Raw genomic sequence first — 18987 nt, 5'->3', positions numbered from 1 at the left:
TATAAGCTGATGAACTCTAACAGTAATGGAAAGCTGGCAGTCAGAGCCCACTTTGTATCTGGTCCATACACCCCAGGCAATATGGACTAGGTTTCATTATCCCAGGGAGACTGAAGTCTCCATGTTTGCCCTGCCTCTTCCCTCACTCAATTTACTTTTGGTGCCTTTACTTCCAAGTGGATGGCGTCAGGTAAATGAAGCCATGGAGGATGAAAAGTCTTCAAGGATAAGGCCCCATGAACAAGATTAGTGTCCTTATAAAAGTGGCCCAAGAAAGCTCTCTACCATGTGAAGACAGAGAAGAGTCCTTCAACTGGGGCTTTCCAGGCCCTGGAGTTGTAAGAAATAAATGTCCATGGTTTATAAGCCACTTAGTCTGTGGTATTTTGTTATGGCCGCCTGAATGGACAAAGACAGCCAGGTCTTAGAGACAACCAGGCAACTAGAGCCTATCCCTCCAGCCCAAAGCCCACACATTAGCATATAGCCCTGCATTGCTGCTGCCATAGAAACCCCACTAAAGGTGTGGCCTAGGGGTTCTCCTGGTTCCTAACTTCAGCCTACTGTCCACCCTGATCTCTCTCCGTGTTGCCCTGGGCAGTATGCGCACACCTACCATAGACTTCTTTTACCTCTCCTCTGTCCTCTTTTGTGGCCACAACTTTACTAACCACATCCTAAAACAATTCAAGACAGGCTCTCGACTCTCATTTAAACATTTTTAACTCTTCCCCAAAGCTTAGAGACAAATAACCATAGGTCCTTCAAGCTTCCACTCCATGACTTCTGCATCTGTGGTCAGCCTTTTCCCATACAGACCTCTCCCTTAGCTCCCAGCTGGGCTCCTTCTCCCCAGGCTGGAATTTGCTGTTTCCTACAAAGAAGGCCATTTCTTCTTGACATTTTACGTTTACCCATTCATGAAGGCTGGGGTCATATAATGACTGAAACTTCTTTTTGACAATATTCCCATATCACTCTACCATGTGCCCAGCACTTGGCTTCCCTGTGCTGACCAAAACCCCCTGGGAAGGCCCACCCCAGCAGTACCCCACTTTGAGCAGGAAGGCTCCCCATTCCTCTGACCTCTGCCAGTTCCTGCAATGATCTCACTGGAAACGACAGGCATGACTGGAAGAGTTTTCTACCAGAGTCCACAATTAAACTTCCTTAAAGAGAGGCTATTTCCTCTCTCTAGGGAGGGGGCTCCCTATCGCCAGTTGTGCCCAAGTCTGCATGTCCTACCTTTGTAAGATCCCATGGGAGAAAAAAGCTAGCGTTCTTCCAACATACATATAACCCTCCTCCTAGTTCAGTGTTTTCAAAGTTTGACTTGGTTACTGCAGGTCATTAATATTCGTGAGCTGTGGAATTCAGTATAACAGTGAAACATTCAGAGGCAAAGTCCTTCTCCTTTCTGTAATTATCAGAAATCCAAGTTTCGTCTTTCCCCCACTTTAATTAGAATATGGAAGCCTGTCTTATGTGCAGAATTCAAGTGAACTTGTGTTAAAAAGTCACCTATTAGGTAAAATAGTACAGATAAGACTATTAAGAACAGGTTGATATTTAAAAGTGCATGATGTGTATTTTAGGAGTGTTTTTAGCATATATTGAGTGTACATAATAGTGGGTTTCATTAAGATACTATGATACATATATACTAAGTGTTTTGATTACATTCACTCCTATACCATCTCTTATCCCCCTTTAACCCCACTGATCCCTTTCCTAACTTATTTTTAGTGACTGGGTGAGTTTCACTAGCATTGTTTACAGGAGCAGGAGGGAGCGATTATTTACCAGGGCGTGGGCACCTCGCCAGTGGCTACACCACTGAAGAAAATTTCTCTCCTCCCCCCATCAGCCATTAAATCCTTGAGGAGGAGCGAGGCCTCAGGAGCCCCTCCCACCCATAATGGAATGGCGACAGGTCCTGCAGGTTTTGTATTAGGAATCACAGCTGCTCTGAGTTGAACAGTGTGCCATGTCATGCTCAGAAGATGGAGTTCCATACACTCCCCCACATCCTCTGGCTCTTACATTCTTTCCACCACTGAGAATCACCTCTCCTGAAGTCTTCCTTCAAAAATGAAATTCTTCCCTCAAAGAATCCCAGGAACAACTTCATAATATGCAGAAAAACTTCAAAAGAATCTGTACAAGTTTGATGCTTCCAACAAAGAACAGAAATTTAAATGCAAGGAAAAAAATATGCCTGAAGCTACTGATGATGTTTAGGAAATGATACTCCAAAACAGGGCTCTGTAACATTTAAGAAAACAACAACAGGAGAAATATTACTTTGTGAGTCAGCTTTCCAGTCTTATGACAAAATACCAGAGATTAGTTAAAAAGAAGAAAGTTTGTTTGGGCTTAGCATTTCGGAAGTTTCAGTCCCTGGTCAGTTGGCCACATGCTACATCATGGCAGGAGGGTGGGGTGGAGGAAGCTGCTCACTTCATGGTATTCGGGAAGCAAAAGAGAGAAAGCTGAGGGGCGGGGCTTCCAATATCCCATTCAAGGTGACCTCTTCACCAGCCTAACGTCCTATGAGGCCCCACTTCAATGTTTGGTCACCTTCCAACAGTGTCATGGACTGATGACCAAGCCTTTAACATGCCAGCCTTTGGGAGACTCTTCCCAAGAGCCTGGAAATCACTTTCCTTCTCCCCCTTCTCCCCTGAAGTAAGGGATAATGCCTCTATTCAAGAAAGACCGTCTTGGAGCTGGAGAGATGGCTCAGCGGTTAAGAGCACTAGCTGCTCTGGCAGAGAACTGGGATTTGGTTCCCAGCATCCACATGGTGGCTAACAACCATTCCAGTTCCAGGGGATCCCATGCCTTCTTTTGGCCTTCGTGGGCATTGCACAACACAGGTACACTTACATACATGCAGACAATACACTTGAACACATAAAATAAAAATTTTTTAAAAAATCTAATTTTTAAAAGAAGGACTATCTCTTCACCTGTGGCAAATGAAACAGCCTCACGTCTAAAAACTGAGTGCTAAGTTGGAGGATATGTGTAAACAGGCCAGTTCCCCTCAGCTACTGGCATTAGATTAAACTCACTGCCCTCCGCTAATGTTCATCCACATTGGCTACTCTTCATCACACCTAGGTACACAATATACAGGTTTACCTGGTTCTTTGAGCCTTCATTTTTGAAGGTGCCCATGCCTCATAAAATTACATGAAATAAATGTTCATATTCTCTTGTAAATTGCTACTTTCTTATAAGACACTCAACTGAATAAAAGGTGAGAAAAATCTTTCCTCCCCTGCACAATCCTAGTTAAAGTTGAGAGAGGGTTGGGGGCTGGAGAGAGGGCTCAGCAGTTAAGAACATGGACTGTTGTTGCAGAAGACCCAGGTTCAAATGCCAGCACCCACATGGCAGCTAACAACTGTCTGTAACTCCAGTTCCAGGGGATCCGACAGCCTCTTCTGTCCGCGGGCACTGCACGACACGGATGCACTTACCTACATGTAGGCAATACACATGTACACATAAAATAAAAATAATAATAAAATATTTTTTTAAAAAAGATGAGGGTCGTCCAGCGAGAAGGTGGCTCCCAGTCACTCCATGCATGGGGCCACGCATGGCTCATCTCCTACCTTCTCCTTAGCTCCACTTGCTCTCAGGGTGATGGAGGAGTCCAGTCCTAAGACTCGGGGAACTCTGTCATTTCATACCCATGAGTCATGACTGGGTGGTAGAGAGGCTGTGCCAAAGCAGACCTGGCTGCTGCCCACACATTCTCAGGACTGACTCTAGCTACTTGCCAACCCTAATGACCTCATCAACCTTACTGGGAACCTCAGCACTGGGACGAAGCCTGTGGCCTTTAAGTTCTTTTGCAACTAGGGTTGAGAGAGAGAAAAGCCTTGGGATTTCTTTGCATCCCTTAGTTTGTCAGGTTAAATTTAGATCTTGGTTCTGTCACTCAAGGCATTTCAATCCCTTCTAGGTTTATGCTTCCAATATCTTGATCACAGAGTTTGCAACTGAATATCTCAAATGCCCTTTCAATCCCTGGTCCCTCATCTGCAGGAGCGTAGAGAGACCTGACAGGCAGCTCTCCTGTGGATGATCGTATTCTGTGGCTTTCTTCCTCCTCCATCTTCACCATTGTTCACAGGGGCCTTCTGTACTAATGCAAGCTTTTTTTAATCCTTTGGAGAAAGGCATCTAAAACTGAATTATGTCTAAGAACACAAGGCTTCAAGATTCCCCTAGGGGAAATGACAGGGTTCGAAGTTTCTACCCTACCTACATGACAGTCATCCCTGGTTTCACCAGCTGGGTCAAGAGCCCATTTATGCCCCTGTGAAAATGATGTATCAATTTGCCTACTGGGTTCTGTCTTCCAAATCCAGAATATGTTTCCAAACGTCAGAGGTTACCAAGCTTCTAAAAGCCAGTCTCCCAGACATTCTGAGTTTTTTTTGTTTTTTTTTTTCATTTTTGAGAGTTTCATACATACTTTGGCAAGATTTCTATCCCTCCACATCCCTCACCAACTCCTCCCATGTGCTTTAAATTCCTTCTCAATTTCTTCCTCTTCTTTGATTATTATTGTTACACATACATGATCATATGTCATATATAATGCACTGAGTACATTCAATTGTGCTCATGTGTACTTGTGTTTAGGACTACCCCATTTGGAATTAGATAACCTCTCAGGCAGCTAATCCCTGGAGAACACGGACTCTCCCTTAGCTCCACTGATTTCCCCTAGCTTTTCATCTTGAGGTGGGACCTTGTGACAGGTGGATCTCCCCATCCACCTTGGCATGCCAACTGGTTTTGTCATTATGCAGGTCTTGTTAGACTACCATATTGTGGAGAGTTATTGCTGCACCTTCCCCATCATGTCTTGAATGCATTAACTAACAGCAGGTGTCTTTTCCCTCTTGTTCTTACATTCCCTCCACCCCTTCTTCCTTGCTATTTCTTGAGCCTTGGGTGTTGAGAGTGCATTGTCGATGCATCACTTAGGGTTGGACACTTTATAATCACTTGTTCTCTGCATTTGACAACTTTTGGAACTTTGTAAAAAGAAGCTTCTCTGATGAGTGGTGAGAGGTGGCGCTTGTAAATGTGAGGATATGTATTTTGAATACAGTAAGAAATGACATTGGTCTAGGGAAGTGACAGAAGTGGGCTCTTCTCTACGGTCTGTGACCTCTCCAGCCATGTGTACTTGGTTGTGTTTACAGTACCATGCATGATTTTCTTCCCATTGAGTGGGCTTTACATTCTTTACTAGAAAAAGCTAAAGAGGAAGTCACGTGAGAAGCTGATGAGTATGCTCTGGGTCACTCTGTTCTTTACAGAGCAGCAGTTTTTAGGCTGTGCCTAGCCTTGAGCCATTTTATAAAGCAACATTTTGACCATTTTGAGTATAAGTGTCAAGACTGAATGACTCTACATCTTGTATACACAAGTAAGCAACCACCACTTGCCAGTGTACCAGGAGACACAAATTGATAATTTATTTGTGCCAATTAACAATGACATCTGTGAATGTATCAAACTACCTTAGAAACACCAGACATACTAGCTTATCAATCACATCAGATGCAACCCCCCTCACCCGGGACTATGCAAGAAGGGGCAGCCCAAGACTGAGACAGGGGTCAAGACAGAGACGTGGCAGACCTGCTGACCCGTCACCCTGTCACTGGTCATAAGTCTCACACGGGAAAATTGCCAAAGATAACGATGCTTGTCTCTGTCCTGGGGCTCTGGCTTGAACACAGTTTCTTCTGTCTGTGACACACAATCCACTTCAAACTGATACTCTGAAACAGCTTGCCACAGGAACCTGTATCTCTCTGTGCCTTGAACGACAGAGGCTTTTCCTTGGCTCTTACCAGCTTTGTGCCTCAGAGTTCAGGAGAGCCTCTCTGAACAGAACAGCCTTCTTAACCCTCTCTTACCCTTTCTGTAATGTGTGTGTGTTTCTGTGTGAAAATATAGTGTCGTCTGAGAGTTGATATTAATAGTTAGACTAGAAGGAAAGCACCTGTGAGTGTTAATGGCATGTGAAATTAGTAGTATTTGGAAAATTGAAGCCAATAAAATTAATGTAGCTGGTGAATTGTTAGTCAATAAATTCTGACCCTTCAGAAAACACAAACATGTCCAGTTGTTTCTGGCACAGCATGCTCATGACATCATGGGTGGAACTGGGATCCTCATACAGTCAGAATGTGAGGAACCAGTTTTCCCAGCCCTGTGCCCCTCCCTTCAACAAAAGTGGTCCTGGCTCCCACGCCGGGCTGGACAGGGCAGACTGGGAAACAAATAGCCTGCTTCTCTTTTGCCTCCTGACTGAAATGCATTTCCCTCCAAAGCAGCCTCATCATTCACGAATGTTCCCAGTGCATGTCACGGCAAGTTACTCCAGGCCTGTTCATGGCTAATCCATAAAATTCCTGAGAGGGCTGAAGGTATTGCTTAGTGGTAGAGCAAGAGTTTATCACATATGAGGTGCTAAGTTCAATCCTCAGTCCCAAAGCCAAACCTCATGAGAGAACCTCTGTAGACGCCACACTCGTGAATGCTGGTGATGAAGATGTCCTTTTACTTCTCTCCTAATGCAGGAGCTCTCAGTGTATCCTAAACTGAACTGATCATCAAAGTAAAAGCTCTATGCCTGCCACATAATTGGGTTTCTTTGTAAGCCTGGACTAATGAATCCTATGGCCCTGGATTTTTGAGACTACAGAGAACATGAGGTAAAATGAAGGACACTGTGAGTTAAAGGTTTAAAATCCAGATTTATTGGAATTGACTCATAGACTAGATTACTGCTAGGAAAGACAGAACAGAAAAGATGAGGTAGAAAGAGGTGAGAGGGCATGGAATCCCGTGAAAGGGAGCTGTTTGGGGAGCGTGGCTTTTGGTTATACCAGCAAAATCCTGCCTGGCTCCCTCAGAAGCTCTCCTCTGAAGATTTAGCATTGCAGCTGCACGTCCTGTGTGTAAACCATCGCAAAGTGCAGCAGTGCAAAGCTACCAGCATACACTGTGCTCACAGGTTCCAGGGCATCACAGATGTTGCGGCTTCATAGGTCAGAATAGGGAAGAACGGAGGTACTGTGTCTCCCCCAGGGTCTCTCAGGCCTCAGCTCCAAAGCCATGAACAGACACAAGGGACGCTGGGAGCTGCAAGTGGATTCAAGCCCTCAGAAGCACTTGCTCTCTGTATCGGGGACATGGGCTGGAGGGATGACAGTCGGGTTCCTAGGACTGTCAGGCTCTAGAACCTACAGCTCAGCATCTCTTTCTTGCCTTTTATGTAGCTTAGGTGGGTCACAGCATTGTATCCAAACTCCAGGAAACAGGCTTGTGAGGACCTTTTATTTCCAACTTAGCCAGGTCATGGTATCCAGATAGTCGGTCAAACATCAGTTTGACAAACAATATAAATTTCACTCTAAATGCACTTTTAAAAAAATGAAATTGGGCCGAGCGTGGTGGTGCACGCCTTTAATCCCAACACTCGGGAGGCAGAGGCAGGCGGATCTCTGTGAGTTCAAGGCCAGCCTGATCTACATAATGAGTTCCAGAACAGCTGGGGCTACAGGGAGACCCTGTCTCAAAAAGACCAAAAAAATTGAAATTAATATTTATATTAATAGATTCTGAGTAAAGCAATTACCCTCTATGTGAGCCTGACTCCTGTCACTGTGACAGAACACCTGAGGGAAAGAACACCAATGCTAGAAGATGTGTTTTGGCACCTACAGAGCTGGAGGCAGCTCAGTGTCAGAGTGCTTGCCCAACACATGCCAAGGCCCTGGGTTCCATCCCCAGAACCACCGAACTTTACAGTGGGCAAAACTGGGAACGAATAAAACTTCTAGGCCTCGTGGTGGCCAGAACGTAAGAGGGAACAGGAAGGGATAAAACATATCTTTCAAAGTCATGCCCCCAATGACTGCTTAACCTGATGAGGCCACACCTCCTAAAGTTACCACCACCTCTCCGTAGACTAACCCCTTAACATATAAGTCAATTAATAGGAAAATCCATCAATGAGATTAGCGTGTTCATGATCCAGGTACGTCCCACCTCTGAACATGTCTATGTTAGGTACAAAGCCTTCAATGCATGTTTGACAAATTTTTCAGATTTAAACCATAACACCTTCATGACACGGCGGGGGTGGCGGGGAGCTCTTCCAATTAGTTGTAAAGTCTTTATAGAGAAAAGGCTGAGGTCTCAGCTTAGAGGAGGGAATTCTGTGTTCAGATTGTTTGGATGTGATCTATGGTATCCAGTTGTTCCTGGAGTGCCAGCCTGCCTGCCCTCTCTGCAAATCTCAGACTAGCTAGCATCCATAGGAGTCCATGATGTTCTGACTTACCACAGCCCAGAAGGAATGGGACCAAGTGACCATGGACTTAAAAAACCTCTGAAATGCGAGTCAAAACATTATCTTTTTGTGGTTCTGGGGATGGAACTCAGGGCCTTGGCACGTGTTGGGGTTTTGTTTATCCAGAGAATACTGACCAGCATGTGGGAGCTCAAGAGGGCTAGCCCCAAGGAAGCTTGCCGGGATAGAGAAGCCCAACTACTGAGGCCTCCTGTGGCCAGGGCCTACAAGTCACTGAGCATCACTTCCCAGCGCTCTGCTGGTGACGCCAGTATTCAAGGAGTTGAAGTTACAATGGCAGTTTGACCTCAGCCCATGTCCAAGGGCTCAGCTTCTCAGTCACCAACTAGAGGCCGGTAAAAAGGCATGCCCAGGCCCAGCTGTGCAGAGAGCCTGACTCTTCACACACTCTGGAGCGCATTCTCCACTGGAAGCAAGGGTAAAAGGACCCCTGAAGAACCAAGGTGCTAAGGGAACTGCCTTCTCTGAGCTTGAAGAAATCCACGACATAGGGACTGCGGGATCTAAGTGTCTGCCCTGAAGGGGGGTAAACAGGTGAGACACAAATTTAAACAATTTTATTACACTTATTCATTTGTGTGCGTGTATTTGGGTGTGTGCATGCATATGTGTATGTGTGTGTGCGTGCATTGGGTATATGGGTATGTGAGCCTGTGTGTGTGCATGTGTGTGTATGTGCCCATGTGTTCCACAACATGCATGTGGAGGTCAGGGTACAGCTACCAGCTCCCATAGGAGGAGGGCAGGAGTGATGGGCATGGCAGTGGGCTTGGTGAGGCACTGGGCATGAGACTTGGCCGTCAGTGAGGAAGAACATGAGCTTCCCTCATAGCCCCCCTGTAAAGTTCATGACACAGCCTAGGCAGAATTTCTTGGAATTTTGAGCCATGTGGCCCAAGAACTCAAGGATAAACAGGACCTGGATTGGGTTACACACTTGGTTTCCTGTCACAAGATCAAGCTACCTACTCTGCATTTTGCCTTTGGCAAAGCTTGGTCAAACATTCTCAGTTTTCAATACTTTTGTGAGAGAACTGTCAGTTCCCCTGAAGTGCATGGATTTTTTTTGAACTACCTTTGCAGAACGGTTTAAATATGAGGGTCAACTGTATATACTTGGAAATTAAATAATTCTTGACACAATACATATTGGCTATTTTCCTTGTCTTTTGTCCTTGCTCATTCATGCATGCATTCAATATTTGAGAGCACTTGCTATGTGCAGGACCCTGAGAACACAGTGGAGAACTAAGCAGCTGTGGCGTGCTGTCTGGGTGTCCTCTTCACCCTTTATCTGTGGGACAGACAAGAACATGGGCGTTAGAGTCTCCAGAATTGGGCTTTACGTTTTATAAAGCATTGAGTTTATAATCCTGGAACACCACATCTCTGGGCACATTGATTCATCTGAAAAGGCAACTGAAAGACTTGCCTTCTGTGTCACAAGAGTGTGTGAGGAGCAAAAGAGGAGAGAATGGGAAGGCACTTCTGAGTCTGGGGAAGGCTGTGCGCATTGTGCTATTTGGAGCTCCTCCCTCCTCCCTCCCTTCCTCTGCACCTCCTTTCCCCTCTGTGGTCCTTGGCTCCATCTGCAGGGCATCCCCCTCACTCACTCACTCAGCTCCTAGCTCCCAAGTAGATCTAGCTTTCCACAGGCTACAGATGTCCCTCTGTTTCTAGCTGCTCCGAGCTGACTGCTTTTCCCATTCAGAGAAAAACATTCAAGAATCTACTTCTCACGTGGCCAGTTCAGGGCACATTTCACATATGCAAATTTGTTGACATTTCTGTTTCTTTTGCGTTTTCACAGAGAGTTTGGCGGTTCTTACTGATGTGATGTTTCTCAGTATTTTGGTATTTAAGAACGTGCTCCTCCTGCTGCTGGAGGACAGTTCTGGAGCACACGGGGTGGGGGTGGGGGGTATCTGTGATGGAGGAGAGGGCCAGAACAGTCATCGTGTAGCTGCCTGGATGCCCGACTCAGGGTGGGATGGACTGGGGAAAATATGCAGACTTCCTATGGGAATTTTAGGCCCTGTGAATCACCCAGTGTAAATTGCTACTGTGCTATTTAATGCACAGATTTTTAAATGCTTTTGGCAAATCTGTAAACTGGTCATTGAACAAATTAACATTTAGGGCTGAATCTATTCACTGAGGAGTGAGTGGCCCCAGCTGTCAGGAGTTTATTGATACCCAGTCTGGCCCTTTACTGTGCCTCTAGCCTCTCACAAACACAATGTGGTAGCCCAGGCCTTATGCATAGCGGTATAGCCTTGTCTCCCCCAGTTATTGCCCTTTGACTGCAGCGCACATCCACACTCTTGCTAAGGGCCCAGCAGTGGCCCTGAGGTAAGAGGACACAAGCTGCTCTCCAGAGTCCAGATACAGGATTGAGTGGTGCCTGCCAGGGTCAGGTAGTAAATGTTCTGGGTAGCATCTGTATTTTCTCTGTCTGAACCTTGCCAAACCCAGTGCTCTCCCACCTGTCTGAACAGTGTTTTCTTTTCCTAAGAAGGAGGGTCAGAGAACTTTCCCATCAGCAGATATCCCCGGCTGAGCTCTGTGCAGTTCCATCTGAACTTTGCCCTACTTTGCACCTATCCTGGCCACCCAGGACCTGAGCTGGGCGATGTGTGTGCAGGCTGCAGTTGCACTGTGTGGGCATGCATGTGAACGCTGCTGCAGCTCTCTCTCGGATCTCTACCAGAAATGAAGTGTGAGCCGGAAGGAGTTCAGGAGGTCCTGGGGGTACAAGGTGGGTGGGGTTGAAAAGTCTGCTCTGTCAGGAGGAAGTGGGGAGAAAGGGTTGATGGAAAGTTTTGACCACCACTGTCCTGAGAGCCCCACCTTGACATCTATCTGCATTGGAGTACCCAGGCCTGTCAAGGTGGGTGGGCTGAGAGCGCATTGATGGAAAGTTTTGACCACCACTGTCCTGAGAGCCCCACCTTGACATCTGCATTGGAGTACCCAGGCCTGTCAAGGTGGGTGGGCTCAGAGCGCAATTCCTTTATGATTTTAGCTTACCTTTGGGGAGTCCGAGGACCAGCCAGGGACCATTGACAGTGAGGATGAAGATGAACTGCCCTGCCCAGCTGGTCCTCTCCAAGCTGGAACATTGAGCAGCCAGATCCTGGGAGCCCCTGGTCAGCAGATGGTCCCTATTACTCTACTCAGCACAGCAACTGACTAAAATTCAAGGCTGATCATGCATCTTAAGTCCCACTTAACATTCCAATGTTCCCTATTGTTTTTAATTTTTTATTATTTTAATTTTATGTGTATGAGCATATTGCCTGAACATGCCTAAGTGCATCCATGTCTGTGCAATGTCTGCAGAGGTAAGAAGAGGGCATCAGATCCCCTGGAACTGGAGTTACGGAAGGTTGTTAGCCACCGTGTGGGTGCTGAACTTGAATCTTCTGTAAGAACAGTCAGTGCTCTTAACCACTGAGCCATCTCTCCAGTCCTGTTTTTAAAAAAATTTAATTTGTTTTTATTTTTAATTATGTGTATGCCTGTGCGTCTCTGTGTGGGTTTATGTACATGCATGCAATATCTGTGGAGGCCAGAAGAGGGCACTGGATTCCCCTGTAGCTGGAGTGACTGACAGTTGTAAGCAGCCTGACAAGGGTGCTAGAAACTGAACTCAGGTCCTCAGTAAGCACAGTGTGTGCTCTAAACCGCCGTGCCATCCCTCCAGCAGCCCCTTTCCTAGTTTTTAACATTTATTATTTTGTTTTATGTGTGTGAGTGCATGTATGTAAGTGTACCCATGTCATACAATGCCTGTGGAGGTCAGAAGAGGGTGTTAGATCCCCTAGAACTGGAGTTATGGACAGTTGTTAGCCACCATAGGTGCTGGGAACCAAACCCAGATCCTCTGCAAGAGCAACCAGTGCTCCTAACCCCTGAGCTGTCTCTCTAGCTCCTCTTTTCTAAAATTTTAAATTACATTTTAAAAATTCATTGTGTACGTGTGTAGATCTACACATCACAGGGTATTTACTCTGTGTATGGGGGCGTATATGTGTGAGTCTCTGTGTGTGTATACATGTGAGTGCACACATGCCACAGGTTACTCTGTGTGTGGGGTGGGTATGTGTCTGCACACACGTGCCAATGATTATTTACTATGTGTATGCATATGCATGTGTGTATGTTATATATGAGTACACATGTCTATGTAAGTGCATGTGTACATTGTATATATGTATGTGCACATGTATGTGTGTATGTTGTATATATGTATGTGCATGTCTGTGTATATGTATGTATATGGGTATATGTATGTGTATACGTATTTGTAGGTATGTGTACATGTGTGCGTACATGCCATGGCATGGATGTGGCTGGATGTGGTGATGAGAAGACAACTACAGGAGTCGGTTCTCTCCTGCCACCTCATAGCCTCAGGGATCCCACTCAGGTCATCAGGTTTGACAGCAGGTGCTCTTTCCCACTGAGCTGTTTCACTAGCCCCGGTGATGGCTCAGTCTTAAAGATACTTCCAAACTCCCCAGTGTGGCACATATGGCCTTTATGGTGTTACATGGTGTCTCCATTGCAACAGCCTGCCTTGGAATTTTGCTAAAGCAGAACTCCTTTCCCGTGTTTTGCCCATGCTGTTCTCCTTGACGCATGGCTGCCACTTTGTTTCAAGGCTAGCTCTTTCATGTGTGTTGGTGTGCTAAGTGCCATAACAAAGTACAGCAGACCTAGTGGTTTCTACAGCAGAAGTGAATGGCTCATAGCTCTGGAGGCTTGAAGTTCACTATCAAGGAATGTCGGAGGGCTGAGGCCTCTCCTGGGCTCATAGGTGCCATTTTCCCCTTCCCCTTACAGAGTCCCTCTGTGTGTCTATGTAGTCACGGCCCACCCTAGCAATCTCATCTCACCTGAATCACCTCCTTTAGTGACCTTGTCTTTAAAATCACTTTCTGAGATTTAGGGGATTAGAGCTTTATCATAGGGACTTCAAAGGACACACAATTCAGCCCAAATAATACCCTAAGTGGGAGAAGCAATTATCTTGCTTTTAGGGACCTGCAGGGTTTCCTAAAACATGAGCTGCTAAATCAGAAAAGTTCTGGACATAGTGGGATAGTTGGCCTGGTGGCCTGTCCCTGTGGCCTCATCTGAGTTCCACACACCCTAGTCACTAGCACTGTGGCCCCTCCCACTGTGTCCCTGGCACTTCTGAGTCTCTACAGGAAGTTTTTGAGCTTGGGTCCATTTTTTACTCATTTGTGCAAAAGCAGTAAAAATATTCCCTAATGCATTCTGGATCCTTCTTGTCCTTGTGCTTCTGAGATGTCTCTCTCTGCCCCCTTTAACTTGTTTTATTCTGTGAGACAGGCCCAGGTCTAATGCAAAATACCATTCTTAGATTCCTTGTACCCCTGAGCTGAGTGGAAAAGGTTCTCCATCTTCTGTGCTCAGAGCCCTTTCCACCAGCTAGTCTTCTGCCTCAATCTGAAGAGGGGAAGTTCTGAGCAGACATACGCATGTCTCCTCCTCTCCGAAGACGGAAGGACAGGAAGCACGTACCAGGAATCATGTAACAAGGAGTACGCACAGCCCCTCACTGAGATGACCATGCACAAAAGGCCACAAAGGTCACCCTCATCTCAGATCACCCTCTCTCTTCTCAAACCAACATGAAGGAGCTAGGCCTAGAGAAGATGAGTGGCCTTGAGAGGTCCCCCAGCCCAAAGGGGAAATGTAGAGCTGGGAGGTTCCTCTTAGGGCTGTGATGTGTCACCAGCTGCTGGGTGCATCCTGAACACACAGAGCCTGTGCTGGCAGGCCTGCCTGCTCGCTTGCTACCGCCTTCCGCTTTGGTATCCCCAAAGTTGTCACCAGCCTGGGTTTGCACAGGGATCTCTGGCTCTTCTATGAATCAACCATGGCTGTGTCACAGTCCCTATAAGGCATGTCCCTAGAAGTTCCTAAATTTGTGTCAATTGCTTTGTGCCCAGCAGTAACATGAGACCAGGTGCACTCATCTTAGGAACACAAGCACTTGAAGCCCTGGGTGTAACTGAAGACCATCACAGACGGGCCGAGGTTCAAGCTCTCTGCACCACTATAATAGCAGTAGCTCACTCAGTTCCGCACTCAGACCTCACACAGAGGCCCCAACATAGTAATCCATTTAAACAGTACAACTCAAATGAGGCTAGTTCTCTTGTCACATTGAAGATGAGGAAACTGAGTCATGGGCAATTAGACATAGCCAATTAGAACACAAAGCAGACAGGGTGGACTGTTCACACAACTGTCCACCATACTATCAAAGCTATGTTTCATCTGCATCTAGACTTTAAGTAGAAAACCTGAGGGTTTACAAACATACACCTGCCAGATGGGGCTGTCTGGTGTTGGGACCGTCCAGTTGGGAGCCCTCACAGATGCAATGCTGACTGTTCTGTCCCGTGGGGCTCTGGCCTCTCTGTGGCCAGTCTCTGAATTTTGCTGCAGCTGTGGGACCATGAAATTAGCAAGGAATTAGTCTAATTGCATCCTGTAAGTCACGACCAACTCTCAACTAATAAGAACCACAGATCACCTTGCAGACCTCACAATCACACTGCTCTGACCCGGGACAGCTCATTGCCCCCTCATGGCCTGAACTAGAAAAGAGCTGCCGGTGAGGAGTCTTGGTTTGCAGCTAATCCAAGGCCCAGCTAAATCAAAGGACGGGTGTGTGCCTCCCTGACTTTGTGTCAGCAAAGCCAGGGAACCTGAGTGCAGGGAACCCAGCACTGAGCTGTGCCTCTGTATTTACGTAGAGAACACAGGTAGACAGATGCTATGCTGACTGGTTGACTGGATTTTGACAGAAAGGGTACAACATGATCCCAGCAAAGGACTCCATAAAATCATAGACAGGAAAAAAGACAGTTACAGATCAGAAGGAAGGCAGAGCAGTTCACACGTGCAAGTGATTGGGATCTTAGGAGCTCACCTTACACTCTGGGGAAATCGAGCAGGTGGGGGTGTTGTGAGCAGCGATGGGTTTGAAAGCAATTATTCCCAGCTTATTATTCAGAATCCTGACGTTTATAGCTTAGCAAGTCAGGAAGCACAAATAAAAGAGAGCTCTGATAGGTGGATCATTCTTTCTGATCTTTGACCTCCCTGACTGCAGCTACAGCCTGTGAACTGCAGCTGTGGTGACACTGGGTCTGGGAGAAAGGCATGCATGCCAGCACATAGGATGCAGATCTGCCTTACATAGGAGCAGCTTACGCTAGGCAATTCCAGGGGAGCAGCTTGATGCAGATTCTCAGCACGTGGAAGGGACAGATTCCTCGAAGGGATCCTCTGTAGCAAGATACAGGGGCAGGGCTAGGCATGGGATACAGAGGGCTGTGCTCTCCCTTGTGCCTTGAAAGACCTGTGAGATGCTCATGGGTGTGCAGTGGGATTGGTCTGAGCTCAGCCTCGGCAGTCTCTTGTCTTTCAGCTATCTGACCCACCTGCTTAGGCATTCGGCGTTAGTTTTTCTGTCTGAAGAGCATCAAGCTAATTTGTTTGCCTCCCCCTCCCCCTTCTTCATTTCTTCCCGTGAACATCAGGATGGACACTAGGAGTTCAACAGAGTTGGAGAAATGGGTAGGGCTTCCTCAACAGGTAAGTGAGGCTCTGACAGGAAGTGGACTTCCAGAGGCAGGAACTTGACCTAGCACATGTCTGAAAAGAGAAATTTGGAGGAGTGGTTGGATCAGTGAGAGATTTCACACCTAGCTGGAAAATGAGACTTAGTCAGGTGGGCTGTTAGAAAGCAAAGCCCAGAAGATAGCCAGGGCCTCTCTTTTACAGATTTAGGATTGCTAATCTGAAGAATCCACACTTCTGCCTATTGGGAACACAGACCACACTGTGCTACGCCAAAGTCCCGTCCCCAGAAGGCCCCTTCCAGTCATACTTTTACTTGCTGGCTGTAGAAGCCCCACCGATTCATTTAAATCAGGGATTTCCTTAAGAGTCTCTAGATGAGTCAGGGTCCTCTGGAGGAACAGAACTGACAGAATGAATATATATTAAGATAATTCATTACTTCAATATTGTAATAACAGCTGAATCATCTGAGAGACTAAGAACCTGGTAGTTACTCAGTGGTCCTTGAGGCTGGGTGGGACCTCCACAGTGGGAGGAGTCCCACAGTGTGTATCTCACACTGGAGAGGCTGAGACCTCAGTAGTTGCTTGGTCCACAGGGCGGGGTGCCTCAGTAGTCCCAATCTAGTAACCAATACCTGGAAGGTCCTGAAGAGCTGCTGGTCCTCAGTTGATGATGGACGACTGTAAACACTGGCTCTAATGTCAACAAAGGAATCAGCAGCAGCAGCAGCAGCAACAGGATAAATCAGCTCAGGGATGAGAAGGCAGGCCAAGCCAGCAAAAGGCAGGTAGTCTTCTTTCTCCCATGTCCCTTTTATCTGGACTGTTACCAAAAGGTGCTGCCCACATTTGGGGTGGGTCTTCCATATCACTTAAGACAATCAGGCCATTTCTTCAGCTGAGGCTCCCTACTCAGGTGATTCTAATTTGTGACAAGTTACCATTAAAACCAACCATCATTTAGGTCCTGTACCATTCCAAGAGCCAGTGGATTGAGTGAACACTAAGATTTCATCTCCAGCACACCTCACACATCATCTCATGAAAGTGTAGAGGGAAGTAGTGTGCTGTGCCCTGGCCAGTGGTGGGCCGTGCATAATACTTCAGGACAGAGCTATGTTGGTCCAATGCAATCCTAGCTTCTGGACCCAGGGCAGAAACAGGGCCCACAGATAGGGTCTCTCACTTCTGACTACAGTGCTCCTTAGTACGTCTGGGAAGAACATGAACTGTGTGTGGGATCTCTTTCAGCATTTGGTCCTGAGTGGTCCCAAACTAAGGCTTTTGCTCATTCAGAAGGGGTCACATATGGAAATGGGGGCACTGACTTGTAGTAAGAATCCTCTTCCCCCACCACCCCACCATAGGCTCCCCTCTGGATCTAAATTCTAGGAGTTATTGCCCAGGTAACCTAAAATCTTTCCCAGACATGATGAGCCCTGGCTACCAGAGTCTCAGCAAGGGGCAGTGTACAAAAGCCTGTCAGGACAGGTGGAGAAACTGGACTGTACCAATGACAGGGTGGGACCAAGAAGCCAACTGCCTAGTTCAGATACTGTCTCAGTTACCTCCTATCACTGTGATAACAACACTGACCAAAACCAACTTGGGAAGGAAAGGGTTTATTTGGCTGACAGCACAGTTCATCATTGAGGGAAGACAAGGTAGGAACTCGAGGCCAGGAACCTGGAACAGACCACGGAGGAACGCTGCTTACTGACTTGTTCCTCTGGCGGGTGCTCAGTCTGCATTCTTATACAACGCAGGCCCACCTGCCCAGGGGTGGCACCACCTACAGTGGGCTGGGCCCTCCCACATCACTCAACAATCAAGAAAATGCCCCACAGACCTGGCCACAGGCCAGTCCAATGGAAGCAGTTCCCTATGGAGGTTCCCTCTTCCCAGATGTGTCAAGTTGACAACTAAACTATCCAGCACAGATGCTGAAGGACACACGGGATGAAAAGGTGAGAAGGGAGGTTTCCGATGGGAGTGGTACTGAAGGTCATTGTGGGGGAAAAGATGGATTTAGATAGAGACTTCCTGGTGGTGCCAGGGGAACGGGATCTAATTCTCATTAGTTTATACACTTTGCAAGAAAGTTCAAAGCAGGGAAAAGTCCTAAAATTAAAAAGTAAGCACACATATTCCCAGAACTGAGACTCAGGAAATCTGCTTTATTATTATTTTATTATTATTTTTTTACTTTTTTATGTATATGAGTGTATTTCTTGCATGTATGTAAGTGTACCTGTGTCATAAGAGGACCTCAGATCCCCTGTAACTGGAGCTACAGATGGTTGTTAGCTGCCGTGTGAGTGCTGGGAATCAAACCTGGGTCCTTTGCAAGAGCAGCCAGTGTTCTTAACTGCTGAGCCATCTCTCCAGCCCCATGGTTTTATATTTTTGTATACATATATTTTGTAGGCACTATTTCATATTTGTGAAGGGCAGTATACCTTAAAGATGCCAGCTTGCTCCACTTTCTGATTCATAGCCCTCTTCTTTTTGGCCATTCTTACCTGTCATCTTTACTTACATTTCTCTGGTGACTAATGCTGTTGAAAATGTTGGTGTTTATTTGCCATTTGGCATTCTCCTTCGTGAAATCTCTGTTAAGTGATTTGCCATTTTTTAAATTTCAATAACCACATGATTAGAAGAAGCATTTCATTACAGCTTTAACATATTCAATAACAATTTCCAGGGCAAGGATACACACCTGTCATCTTTACTTACATTTCTCTGGTGACTAATGCTGTTGAAAATGTTGGTGTTTATTTGCCATTTGGCATTCTCCTTCGTGAAATCTCTGTTAAGTGATTTGCCATTTTTTAAATTTCAATAACCACATGATTAGAAGAAGCATTTCATTACAGCTTTAACATATTCAATAACAATTTCCAGGGCAAGGATACACCGCTTTCAAAAGTG

The sequence above is a fragment of the Nannospalax galili genome, unplaced genomic scaffold (assembly GCF_000622305.1).
Source record: "Nannospalax galili isolate Female #2095 unplaced genomic scaffold, S.galili_v1.0 scaffold643, whole genome shotgun sequence".
In the NCBI taxonomy this organism is placed as follows: Eukaryota; Metazoa; Chordata; class Mammalia; order Rodentia; family Spalacidae; genus Nannospalax; species Nannospalax galili.
The sequence above is the reverse complement of the archived record's forward strand: the minus strand, read 5'-3'. Positions refer to the sequence as shown.